Consider the following 14129-nt stretch of genomic DNA (forward strand, 5'->3'; position numbering starts at 1 on the left):
CCATATACTAAATGCAAAAAAGCTGTTAATGTAATGTTAAAGCTGAACAGTTAAGCGCTCAAGTCAGGCAGTGCAAAAGACAAGATTGAAAACACAACGTTAATTCAGCACATATACATTTCAATATCTAAGGCAATATGACCTTGACTTTAAAGAATGTATCATAATACACGCAAAGTGGCAGAGTTAAGGTTGCAGCCATTCATTACCTTTGCATTTCCTAACTTTTGCTTGCTTAACTATACAACATTGCATTGCAAAGATTTCACAGAATCCCACTTGTTTCAGGGCAGGCTGAGGATCAGGGTGAGTGATGGTCACTACTTGGATCCAGAGAAGAGAGGAATCCTATGATGACAGTTACATTGTCACTGCAGAGGAAAACAAGGATAGAACTGACACAGCTTTGTTAGTTACATGTATTGTAGGAATTTTGTAGGTAGGGAGTAAGCCTGCCACCTATCTACCCATGGCAGCATGGCACAGGTGAGTCTTATGGAGAGATTTGGAGGAGGATAAGGCAGGGGCTGTTTGAATTTTATCAGGGAGCCTTTCCCATTCATAAGGGGCAGCATGGCAGAAAGCACAGATTGTTTAATGGAGAAACTGTCTGGTGGATGATAAAGGCTGGAAACCCTGATGGAGCAAAGATTAGTAACAGAAGAAGAGGAGAGTGTGACCAAGGACTGAGCCTTGAGGGATGCCCACAGAGAGAGGAAACGGGGGAGGTGGTTGACCCACGAAACAAAACAAGGTAAGAGCAATCAGAGAGGAAGGAAAGCCACTGCTATGAGGATAGAACCATGAAAAGCAATGGGAGCCAAAATTTCAAAAAGTAGGGAGAAGTTGGTAAATGTCAAAAGCCATCAATAGGTCCAGGAGGATAAGGCTGTAGTACAGGCCCTGAGATTTGGCCAGGAAGAGGCCAATAGAGACTTCAGTGTGAGTAGTTTTAGTGGAGATTAGAGGGCAGAAGAAACCAGATTCGAGAGGGTCAGGAATGGAATTGGAGGAAAGCAGAGGCAACATGTAACTGGATAGAGGGGGGCATGTGACCTTCCCACGCATTTCCTCTGCCTCCACCCCCTGACTCGTCTCAGCGAGTGGTCTGCAAAGCAGGTAGTGGGAATCACTGGGACTCCAGTAGCAGGGAAGGAGAAATAGCTCCATGTAGCGGGAGATGGGGGGTGGGGGGGCTCAGCCAGTTGCCCTGCTGCTTCCTGCCCACATTGCATGGACACGCGGTGAGTGCCACCGCCAGGGGTAATCACTGTCTCCTTGCTGTTGGGCATCCCAGCAAGAGGTGTCCCAAGAAATCTGGAGAGGGCACATGACCCCGTATGTCCCTCCCACACACCCCCATGCATCGCCTCTGGAGGAAAGGAACTCCGAGAGTGCTGAAGGAATTGGCGGCTGTGATTGCAGAGCCCTTGGCCATTATCTTTGAAAACTCGTGGCGAACGGGGGAAGTCCCGGATGACTGGAAAAGGGCTAATGTAGTGCCAATCTTTAAAAAAGGGAAGAAGGAGGATCCTGGGAACTACAGGCCAGTCAGCCTCACCTCAGTCCCTGGAAAAATCATGGAGCAGGTCCTCAAAGAATCAATCCTGAAGCACTTACATGAGAGGAAAGTGATCAGGAACAGTCAGCATGGATTCACCAAGGGAAGGTCATGCCTGACTAATCTAATCGCCTTTTATGATGAGATTACTGGTTCTGTGGATGAAGGGAAAGCAGTGGATGTATTGTTTCTTGACTTTAGCAAAGCTTTTGACACGGTCTCCCACAGTATTCTTGTCAGCAAGTTAAGGAAGTATGGGCTGGATGAATGCACTATAAGGTGGGTAGAAAGCTGGCTAGATTGTCGGGCTCAACGGGTAGTGATCAATGGCTCCATGTCTAGTTGGCAGCCGGTGTCAAGTGGAGTGCCCCAGGGGTCGGTCCTGGGGCCGGTTTTGTTCAATATCTTCATAAATGATCTGGAGGATGGTGTGGATTGCACTCTCAGCAAATTTGCGGATGATACTAAACTGGGAGGAGTGGTAGATACGCTGGAGGGGAGGGATAGGATACAGAAGGACCTAGACAAATTGGAGGATTGGGCCAAAAGAAATCTGATGAGGTTCAATAAGGATAAGTGCAGGGTCCTGCACTTAGGATGGAAGAATCCAATGCACCGCTACAGACTAGGGACCGAATGGCTAGGCAGCAGTTCTGCGGAAAAGGACCTAGGGGTGACAGTGGACGAGAAGCTGGATATGAGTCAGCAGTGTGCCCTTGTTGCCAAGAAGGCCAATGGCATTTTGGGATGTATAAGTAGGGGCATAGCGAGCAGATCGAGGGACGTGATCGTTCCCCTCTCTTCGACACTGGTGAGGCCTCATCTGGAGTACTGTGTCCAGTTTTGGGCCCCACACTACAAGAAGGATGTGGATAAATTGGAGAGAGTCCAGCGAAGGGCAACAAAAATGATTAGGGGTCTAGAGCACATGACTTATGAGGAGAGGCTAAGGGAGCTGGGATTGTTTAGTCTGCAGAAGAGAAGAATGAGGGGGGATTTGATAGCTGCTTTCAACTACCTGAAAGGGGGTTCCAAAGAGGATGGCTCTAGACTGTTCTCAATGGTAGAAGATGACAGAACGAGGAGTAGTGGTCTCAAGTTGCAATGGGGGAGGTTTAGATTGGATATTAGGAAAAACTTTTTCACTAAGAGGGTGGTGAAACACTGGAATGCGTTACCTAGGGAGGTGGTAGAATCTCCTTCCTTAGAGGTTTTTAAGGTCAGGCTTGACAAAGCCCTGGCTGGGATGATTTAACTGGGAATTGGTCCTGCTTCGAGCAGGGGGTTGGACTAGATGACCTTCTGGGGTCCCTTCCAACCCTGATATTCTATGATTCTATGATTCCAGAGAGCCATTGTAGATGGAATGTTCAGTGAGTTTGGAGATTAAAAGAAGAGAGATTGGATGGTAGGTTGAAGGGGATGGGGAGTGTCAAGTTTTGGTTAACGGGTGGGAGAAGAACCTGAGGAGAGTGAGAGGTTGAGAAGAAAAGCGAGAGGGGGGAAGAGAGTGAGGAGAGGATGTTAGAAAGTGAGGGATTGGGGTCCCTTGGGCAGGGACAGGGGTTAGAGGAGGAGAGAAGGCAGGATGTCTCAGCAACAGGGGAGGCGGAAGAGAGTGTTTTGGGCTTGGTGTGGGAGGAAACTGAACAAGAATTCACTCTTCCCAGCGAGGCTGCTGACTTTGTCTTCCATGTACAGGAGTTTGGACTGCTAAGACAGCAGTGATCAGAGTGAAGACTGGCTGAAATTATGGTGTACTGTGTCCCACAACCAGGAGCATCCAATGTCTCTGCCAGTTCGCAAATCAAATCCTTCATGTTGCTGACTGTGGCTGCCCAAGCCCAGTTCCTTCCTAAGCACAAGTAGCAAGAGCTTATTTCTACTTAAAAAGCAGGCTTTCACGTCAACTGGCATAACAGAAGTTCTGTATCCCTGCGTGGCTGTGCTTAGCCCCAACAGCAGCAGCCAAAATACTCTAGGATTCATTTCCATAACCAACAGAATCCAAAGGGCTCCAAAGCAGATAGCCATCCTGCCACTCTCAGTAACCTGCCACAATCTGCCTCTCATAAGCAGACTAGAAGCATGGTACCAACCCTCCTGACCCCACAATAGTTTCTAGTAATCTTGGATACATGGGCGCTAAGAATTGTCTGCGGAACTATGGACTGTTTTGGAAGAGCTGCTGCAGGAAATCCAATCGCTTTCAGCAAAGTTTTATACGAGGGAGAAAGAAGGGAAGGGGTTTTATCCCTGACACTTCAGGACATTCAAAAATATAGACGTGCTCAGGCTCATGCTGGATCTCAGGGGCCTGAGTAGTGACTGGTCAATGAAAAGTTCAAAATGGTCTCCTTGGGAACCGTCATGCATCGCCTGAGTTCACCAACAGTGAATCTTTCTAGACAAGATTGTCTCCATATTGGTATAAATTGAGCAGGCAGAAACTGACAAGAAGATCCTGTGCCTCATAAATTGCAGTTTTACTCAATTACCCTCAGGTTTCACCTCATGATTGTCCTTGCCCAACACTTGTGTATGTTAGATTGGAATATCTGCCTTAGCTCCATTTCTCCTTGCGCTCTGTCCATCTTTCCATTCTGATTAGTGACTTTTAGCATTGGTACAACATTAATTTGTACAAAGTCAATGTGCACTTCACAGACAGGTCACTGCCCTGAACAGCTTAGACAGAATGAGGACAGGATGTCACACAAAGCAGTAGGATTGAGTAGTATTATTTGGCGCACACATGGGTTCCCTGGTTTTTGTTTGGATTTTCTTTTTTAGATTTTTAGTCCTCTAGCGAACACACTCCTTCAATGAGCTGGAGGGTAGAGTATAGATGATGGAGGATGTTTGGAAATAGGTGGAGCATCATCAATTTTGGGGGCTGAATTTTAGAAATTGCCTCTCTTTTTCTGCAATACATGAATATTCATATTGCCTCCAAGCCATATGAGGTTAACACATACTCAGGATAAGCACAGAATCAACCATCTTACATCTGATGTTGATTTTGGGGTTAAACCCTTTCAAGTGTTTTCATTATTTAATAAAGGAGAAAGAACTTTTTCTATTAGACATATTTTAAGCCATCCTTTGGTTTTGAACTACTTTTTATGTATTTTTTTCTGTAAAGAAATGGAACTTCAATCAACTAATTGCAATTGCTGAAGTTTTACATTTGCAAAGACAACAACCAGACCAGCTTTCTGTTACGTCCTTTGAAGTGTAAATGTTTAGCCCAGGAACCATGGATATCCTCAGCATGATGGTTTTTATACTTTACCATATCAAACAAATATAAGGCTCATTTTAATTGCCAGATCCTTTGACTATAACAAGCATAAATGTGAATTAGAGTTCACTTTGATCTGAGAGGGTTTTGCATAGTGCAGGCCAAGGTAGTTTTCTGCTTCCTAATTAAAACATAGAGGTCAAACGAATAGTCAGAGTTAGGTGCCAGTGCTCTGCAATGCAATGAGGAAGACTGGTTTGGTTTCTAGTCACGGTATAGTTCTCCTCAAGCTGGCAGCAGTACCATCCATTTTCTCCTTAACTGCCACAGCGGAAGACCTCAAAGGTAGTGCTGCTAAGGACATGAGAGCAGTAGTTAATGGGCGAATTATCAAGTCTGCCTGAAGGGTACAGAAGATCCACCCCACTTGGGTCCAAGACAGATATGAATGATACTTTGTATTTATCAAGCACATTTCATCCAAGGATCTCAAAAGGGACAAATTTCTCCTTCCCATGACAACACCCACACTGAACCCCCACTGCCCGGAAGTGGAAGTAGGTGGGGAAAGGAGCTGCTATGCGCTCAGCTACCGTGAGTACATAGAGCATCCACACAGATGGCTCTGGCCACTCGCCAATCTGGAGCCAGTACAGATCCCAGGGGTTTTGGGACTGCCCTGCTGCCTGTTTTGCAGTTTGAGACCAAACCTGCCCCTGATGGGATAACTAAGTAGAAAACTCCACACGAAGAACTTTGCTGAGATTTCCTCCCCTTAGTCCGCTTCCAAGTGGTCAGATCAGAGCCAGGATTTTTATGTGGCAAATATTGTTCTATACTTTTTCCTAGCATAGGTGGATATGATAAATGTGAACAATAAAACATAGATGAGGAAAATATAGCTGAACTTTCTTACAAATAAGAGTTTATGAAATGTAGCTATTCAACCACTACAAAACTCAGTGATGGAGAAGAAATATATCAAACTGTCTTGTATTTGGTATTCAACCATGAAAGCGCTGTTCATCTCTGCTCCTTTTTAAGCCAAACAAAATCACTTGTGTATATGCTGCATCCTAGTCCACTGCCCAGATTTTGCACATTTGAGGGATGTGTTATGCTCTCTAGAGTTCTCAGGTTAGTGTGAATTAACAACGAATTTCCGTCTTTCTGTTTAGTGTGAGATTCTTATATGTTAAAGAGAATCATCTCCTTGGACACAAAAACAATATCCCTGTAAACACTGGACATTTCTGGGCACAGCACAAGGTTTATTTGTCTGAACCCGTGACAGAAAATGGCATCCTAATTCATTAATATAATTGTTTGCATGGCACCCTTTGCTCAGTAGGAAAGGATAACTCTAGGCTGACTGTTATATTTGTGTAGTAATAACACTCCTGTGCAAAGCCCAGCCAACTTTGCAGTAATACCCCTAGATCAGGGATTGGCAACGGGGGCTTCGGGAAGCGGCATGGGCTGAGGGATGTGCTGGCTGCCGCTTCCCGCAGCTCCCATTGGCCTGGAATGGTGAACCGCAGCCAGTGGGAGCTGTGATTAGCCGAACCTGCAGACGCTGCAGGTAAACAAACCGTCCTGGCCCGCTAGCGTATTTCCCTGATGGGCCGCCTGCCAAAGGTTGGCAGTCCCTGCCGTAGATTCTCCAGCACTCTGATGGAAATTCTGCAGTAGCACCAGATAATTTTTTTTAATGGAGGTTTTTGCTCAGTAGAATATGAAAGTGACTGGGGGTTGTTAGGTGCTACAATATTAACACTAATAATAATTAATACAATCAGTCTGGTAATTCTAGTGCTATTTATTTCACTATTCAATTTATTTTACAATAGCCTTGCAATTTCATTTTTCAATATGGCACCAATTGTCATTTTTAGGTTTCAGAGTTAACGATCCATTAAGATGCATGGGGTAGTTCACATCGTTCAGCTATCATTTCAGCCTTTTTGGAGACTCAAGACATTACTCCATGGCTTTATGCTCTGTTGACGTTCTCAAGGTTTTCTCCGCAACCATTAGGGCTCGAAACACATTTTGAAAAAAGAAAGTTGAGATTCTCACGCACAATTCTGCAGCAAGGGGTGAATTCCACAGAGCCAGAGAGTACAAAGGGCCCTGCCTGTGTGTACTGTATGGAAGATCAGCATCTTACTAGACATAAGATTTGTACAAATAAAAGGACAGCATTGGGCAGTTTTGTTTTTCCTCTATGACTCAGTAATATCCCAGTAATGGAGCAGTGCTGTCTGTACCTGAGACTTTCTTAATAGCACACTGGCATGGCTTCCTATAGATGCAAAGGGAACATACTTTCATATGGAGGAGCTGAGAAACAGGATGGAAAGGAGTCCTAATGGTATGGAAGGATATGGATTGTGAAGTATTTATACACATTTCTAAAGCTGCAGCCTGAGCAGAGGCAAGGAACACAGAAAGTCCAGCAGTGCCTTGTCCTCCTGCTACTTCTTGTACATTCCATACACAGGGTAAAAGACAGAAGGAGTCTTGATTCCTGCCAAAACTTCTGACAAAGTGCCCTCACCTCTCTCTGAGGTGGCCCACCCACCTGGAACACTGAACCAAGGAGCTCAGCAGGTGAGCACTCCCCAGTGCATTTGCATCGCCTCACTTTCTGAATCCCCAGAGGGCATGTGTGTCAAATGCCTTTACCCTTGCTGATCCCCTCTCCTGCTCAGTGTGTATCTTGGGCTACTGGGGGAGAGTCTGGGTTCTGATGCAGCTGTGGTATTGTTAAACACAGGAAATGGCAGGTGTTCACAATGTCTCAAGATTGTTATTAGAATCATAAGATCAAAAGAAGATGGTCATCGATAGTTCTGCTCCACCAGGCTCTGCCACTGATGCTCCTGAGATAAATTTCACCCAGGTCCCTGGCCCATCGGGGGAGTTTAACCCTTTTCCTAGGAGCTACTTCCAGTATGAAGCCACCACTGCCCTTTCCAGTTTGGGGGCACCTTCTTCTAGAAACATTCCTCATCGTGCTTTTCTGGCTCTTATTAAATGTGAGAGACAATCCGCTGCAGCCCCAAAGTGGCCATTTTGTAGCTCATTGCTGCAGGCTGCTTCTCTCTCTCTCCACACCAGCCACTAAATATTCTTAGTGCCTCTACTCTAATGTCAAGCCACTCTGAAGGGACTCTTAGCTACTGGGCTATTCTACTGGTACATTTATTTGGAAGAGAGTTTGGTTGCAACTCAATCAGGCGAGGCTGAGGTGAGACTTACGGAGGTGGGGATGTGCTTGCCAGCAGCTTGACCATGTTTATTACTCAGGCTGTACAGCCGCCACTGGGGAGAGAAGTGCAGAGACAGGGGCTCACTGTGGATTGTTCTCTCAGCAGGTAGCCCTGTGCTGAGATGGTGGCTGAATGATGATTGCCCTCAAAGCCTTATCTAGGCAGTTCTACAGTCATATCAAGCCTAGACTCCTGCTACTCTAATGCATTCCCAGTTGGGCTTCCTTTGAAAGTAGCTAGAGGCTGTAGCCCTTACCATATATAACTATGCAATTGTTTTTTTCTTTTGGGTCAGACTGAAGGAGTCTTCCATGTCTGCTGTCTCACTGCATTGGCTGCTGAGATGCTGAAGTCTCCATATAAGTACAGGAAATCATAGACTGATAGACTTTAAGGTCAGAAGGGACCATCATGGTCATCTAGTCTGACCTCCTGCACATTGCAGGCCACAGAATCTCACCCACCCACTCCTGGAATAGACCCCTAACCTCTGGCTGAGTTAGTGACACCCTCAATTCGTGGTTTAAAGACTTCAAGTTACAGAGAATCTACCAGTTAACTAGTTTAAACCTGTAAGTGACCCATGCCCCAGGCTGCCAAAGAACGTGAAAAACCCCCAGGGTTTCTGCCAACCTGACAGGGAAAATCCTTCCCAAAATATGGTGATGAGTTAGACCCTGAGCACGTGGGCAAGACTTGCCAGGCAGATACCTGGGAAAGAATTCTCCATAGTAACTCAGAGCCTCCCCATCGAGTGTCCCATCTCCAGCCATTGGGGATTTTTGCTACTGACAGTGCTTCTGGATCTAAGCTAAAACGACATCAGCAAGTTTCGCTCACCCTATACCTCTGCCCAGCAACTAAAGGCAGCCAAGGTGGGCCTGTTATCAGTCCCCCGCTTCAGTCAGGACTGAGTCTGTGGGCAGCACTTTCCATGGTTGTGTTCAGAAGGGGATCAACAGCATCTTAGAATAAAGATTTCAGCTTTTTCTTGCAGCTGCTGCTGCTACCAGAAGTCACCAGTGGACTTGTGCTGTGTTTGGCCTACAGGGGTCACAAAAAGACATCCCTGAAGCAACCACTTCAACTTCCTGACATTCCTGAGATCATCCTGCCAGGACTGACCTGGTACCCAGCAAAATAGCCCGCTCGTGCTTGCCAGTGCCAGCTGTGTGCCTGCTTCTGACAGTGAGATACTTCTGGCTCAGTCAGCACAGCAACCCCATCCATCCCAGGGACCTTCTAGCCCAGATGCAATTCTGAGTTGCATTGCCAATATGTCTTGGCTGCTAGATCATCCCTCTCAAGGTAGATGCCAGTATATTTCCAGACACAATTTCTTATGGTGGTGCCTCCTATTTTACTGCTCCCATACTGTAATAATAGCAGGACACGGTGCCTTGGCCATTCCTTGCATGCTAGTTCCAAGTGGGATTATAAAATTGTTCAGCTGCATTCTCCCTGGATTTCCTCCCCCATATCATCACAGCCACAGACATGCTCCCAGTCTTAAATACAACAAAAGATGTTCCAAGAGCCCAGGGGAGCTGTCCGGAAGGCACCACGCTTTCCTTCTTCAGTTAAGGAAAGATGCTGCTGCTAATCGCTAACATCTCCCTGAAGGAAAGTCTGTAACAAGTGGCTTTTATGGAGGGTTATTGTAATGCTGCCACTGATCTCAGTCAGGCCAGTGAAATACAGAGCAACTTCATTAAAGTCAGCAGCACTGCTCAAGATTTGCACTGGCATTACTGGTCTCTGGGTTGTAGCAGTTCAGAGCAAAGTAGAAAATTCCTGTGGTCTCTTAAATTTACCATGGTTTTAAGGCAGATCAAACTTATGGTGGCACTTTCTCCTCTGTTTCCTTCACTTAAATGTAACCATTCACAATGACAGGATGAAGGAAAAAAGATTAAATGTTTTCTATCTGCTCTCACCAACGCCTAAGAACAGTGGAAAACAAACAAGTAGGAGCCCTGCTTCCAGAACAAACCAAGGAGCATCATGTATAATAACTTTGCACTGTGTTCTTCATCTTTCATCTGAAGATCACCAACTGCTTTATAAATGTTAGTGAATTAAGACCCAAATAGCCCCTGTGAGACTGAGTATCCCTCAGTTTACAGACGAGGAAATTAAGGCACTGGGAAATTAATTTACTTGTCTTCAGGTCAATAAAGGAATGTGGCAGAATCCAGAAAAGAACTCCTGGGGCTTGTCTACAATACATCACTGTAGCTATGCTGATGTAGCTAGATGCTTTCCACAGTGACGGAAGAAGTTTTTCTGCCACTGTAGGTCAGGAGTGCCCAACCTACAGCCTAAGAGCGGCAGACGGCCCACCAGAGCATTTCAGAAGGCCTGTGACCTGATTCAATACAGCATACTAATGGCCGATTCATAACAGTCATCATGTTTACATCATTTTAGTTTACACAAGTGTGTAAACAGACAATACTGTACATGCAAACAACCTATCTAAATACATACAAAACAAGCTGACCTTAAAATGTAAATCAATACAGGTGACTTTAAATCGTATTACAATATGTGGAATCTGTTTGGCCCACCCAAGTTTGTGCTTCGGTTTATGTGGCCCTCCTGTGTAAAAGGCGGAGCACACCGATGTAGGCAATCCTCCTCTCTGAGCAGTACTAGCTAGGTTGACAAAAGCATTCTTCTGTGACCCTTAGCCATGTGTACACCAGGAGTTGCCATAGCTTCACACCTCTGAGCAACATAGCTAGAGCAAGCTAAATTTTAAGTGTAGCCAAGGCATCAGTCTCCTAGCTCCAAGACTCACGCCTTAGTTCCAAAACCATCATCCTTCTCATATATGTATATATGCAGATAAAAAAATGAAACCAACATTAAATATATTAAAACTAAACAATTCTTAACAGTATCTAAAAACTATGGGAAAAATGAATAGATCCTAATTTCTTCCACACTGGCAGTGGGTGGGATTTTTCCAAAATTCCCAAGTGACTTAAGAGTACAAATCCCATAGAAAGTTTATGGGACTTGTTTACCTAAAAACTCCTAAGTGATGTGAACATCCTATGTTGTAGTGCTTGGTACCTGGTTCTTCTAGTCCTTACTCTCCTTGAACACCTTCCCACCTGCTCTTATGTTTGGGAGCGTAATGGACATTAGAACTCCACATAATCTTCCAAGAGGCTCTTAATAAAACACCAGTCTACAAAGCCCTCTCAAGCAGCAGGTCAAAACACGGTCTAATTTGCCCTGTATTTCCATTTCAACAGAATCCCTAAGTGCATCAAGGGTTGGCAGCCCTCTGAAGTCAGTCCTCCAAGTGTTCTGGTCTGTAGGTCATCCTTCCATTCTAAACATCACAAGGCCGAGACCACTTAGAGAGAGATTAGTGAGTCTGCTCTACAGCCTTACCTAAGGGCCATATGGCTTTTAGTTCATGCAGTAGAGGCTCATGTATTTAGCTCCAGAGGTCCAGTTCTATCCCGCCCGCTGATGACTGGGGTCTGTCTGTGTTACAGTCACATGGTGCCTGTCACAAGTCAACGTGATCTGGAGAAAAAACGGGGACTTTGATTTAATATTTTCAATACCAATCCAGTTCTCTTTGCATTTCAAAATTCACATTTGTCTCCTGCTCCTGGGTGCCGAGGGGATGTTGCTGCTGTCTACTTGGGAGTTAACAAATAGTGAGGAGGGGGAGGAAATGGAATGTGACTGAATAGCATGCTCTCCTCCTCAAAGCTGCAGATTTACAGGCACAAGAGCATCAAGCCTGTATGAAATTATTTCCTTTCTGTGAACTTTGATACAATTCCCACTGGATAACACAGTGAACAGCAGCTAAAATCCCTCATCCAACCACAACAGTCTACTCAAAGTCAGGACAAGAAACCAGAGAGAGGCCAAGAAGAGAGCGATCATTATCGTACAGTAATAGGCCACTTTCCACCCCAGGCTTCTACTGACCTTTCTAAAGCTCTTTCTCGTGGAGGTACTGAAGCAACTTTAGGACCAAATCAATTAGTTTACTCCCAGCAAACCAGATTGAACCAGAATTCTTATTGCTGATGTTTAAAACCACAGAGGAATTCCTAATGACCCCTTGCTGTTTGCAGCATTTAGAACAAAGCAGAGCTGATTAAATAACGTCTCCTTTGATAGTGCTGTTCACATGTTAGCCTTGCTGGAAACTTGGCTCAATGCAATCTCTGATGATGAACTGCAGCATATGCAAGATCTCTGGCTTGAGGTTTTCTGGTTTACAATACAGCTGTCAGGGAAGTTAACTGGATAATGTACATTATCGAGCAATCTGGATTTTTCAGTGCATCTACAGGAAGTTGTATGCATAGCTCTCATTTAGCCATCCTCAGATCTACATGCAAAACTCCTGTGAGCCTCAGATAGCAATTGTTCCTCAATATCTGACAGGCACTGTTACAGAGATGGGACAGACCTGGATAGCCTGTGCTATTCTTTAGAGGTTCTTATACCAAACCCATCACTATAGTATCTGAGCACCTGCCGCTGCTTCTGTCTGTCATGGTTATTTGTTTAGTACTAACAGTGTGCTCAGCAGTGTACAAGACACCAAAGAAATCAGCATCCTTGCTCCAGGGAGTATAAACTCTAGATAGGAATTTAAAGTGTAAGAGAGAAATTCTGCCATCTTGAAATGAGCCAAATTCCCATTGAAATCAATGGGGAGAATCCAGTACAGATGTCCAGTGGGAACCTTCTGAGGTATAAATGGCACACATTTGCACTGGGACCACCTCTCCTGGGGTGGGGGTGATTTTCGGTGATACGGTGGTAGCAACATTTAATTGTGTTGAGGGGGAGGAGTTGTACAGCATCAGATGTTGATTGAACAAGCACTGTGCATATCATTAAATACAGAATTTATTTCTAACCCCATAAAATTACTTCACAGTTATTTAGTGCTAACAGTTCTTTTCTCACCCCGTGGGACTGAACAAACATGAATTAATCAGCATGAGCAGGGCATTAAAGTGACTTGCCCACGGCCCAAAAGAGTCCGTGTCAGGCCTGGGATTAGAAATTGAAGTCCCAGCTCAGATCTCTAGACCAAATTGCTCTTTAAGGCCTTGATCCTCCCCTGCTTGAAGCCAATGGTAGCTTAGCCGCCACCTTCCCTGGGAGAAAGGAAACACAGCCTTTCATGTGCTATGTTTGGCAAAAGTCTCAATTTCACCAGTTATGGGCAGGATGGGAATGGTGACTGTGGTATATAATACAAAACAGTCCTACTACTTTGAGTGATCTCGTAAAATGAAAGTTATCTCTGCTGTACATCAGGCTCCAGCACTCCTTGTGCAGCAGGGGGCAGGAGCATTGATTCATGATAGGCTTAATCCAGAGACCAATGAGGTACCAGTTTGACTCACCACAGCATTTATCCAGCTTCTCCTGGATCACTGATGGTATCGTTTGGACTCCCAGCTATTGCAGTCACAGCAGCACAACAGGGAGAGAGAGGATCAGTGAACAAACAGAGCAGCCTTAGCCAGCTGATCTCTAGCGATTTCATTGTGATTTAGAGGTTTAATTCCTGGCAGGGCTTGTCATGGTAACACTTTTGTTCCTTTGTTTCCACAGGAAGTTTTTGATTCCCAGTCACCAGTAGTTACTTTTGCAAGGGAGGAAAATGAGTCATAAAGTTTCCTGTTGGTCTGAGGAGATATGCAAAGAAACTGCATGTGAGGAATTCTGCTTGGCTAGCCCACCTTCTGTCAGTGACAGCAGCTAGAGAGGATGGACTGCTCAGAGGGGAAATGGAGTACGCAGAACTCTTGGTTTACCATGGATGTTAATTAATTGCCCGAATCTTTAGCAGTTAACCACAGAAAATACTCCACGGTGCTTTCACTACAGAGAGGATACAAAGGCCAGTAGCTTGACAGTTGGAGTCTGTTGGTAGCTCCCATTTGCACGTTTATTTTCAAAGACTTATCAAATATTTTCTCTGCTCTGAATATGCTAAGTGGGTTCGTTTTTTTAAACGCTAGAACTAAAAGAGGCAAGTGAATTG

The sequence above is a fragment of the Chelonia mydas genome, chromosome 1 (genome assembly GCF_015237465.2).
Source record: "Chelonia mydas isolate rCheMyd1 chromosome 1, rCheMyd1.pri.v2, whole genome shotgun sequence".
Taxonomy (NCBI): Eukaryota; Metazoa; Chordata; order Testudines; family Cheloniidae; genus Chelonia; species Chelonia mydas.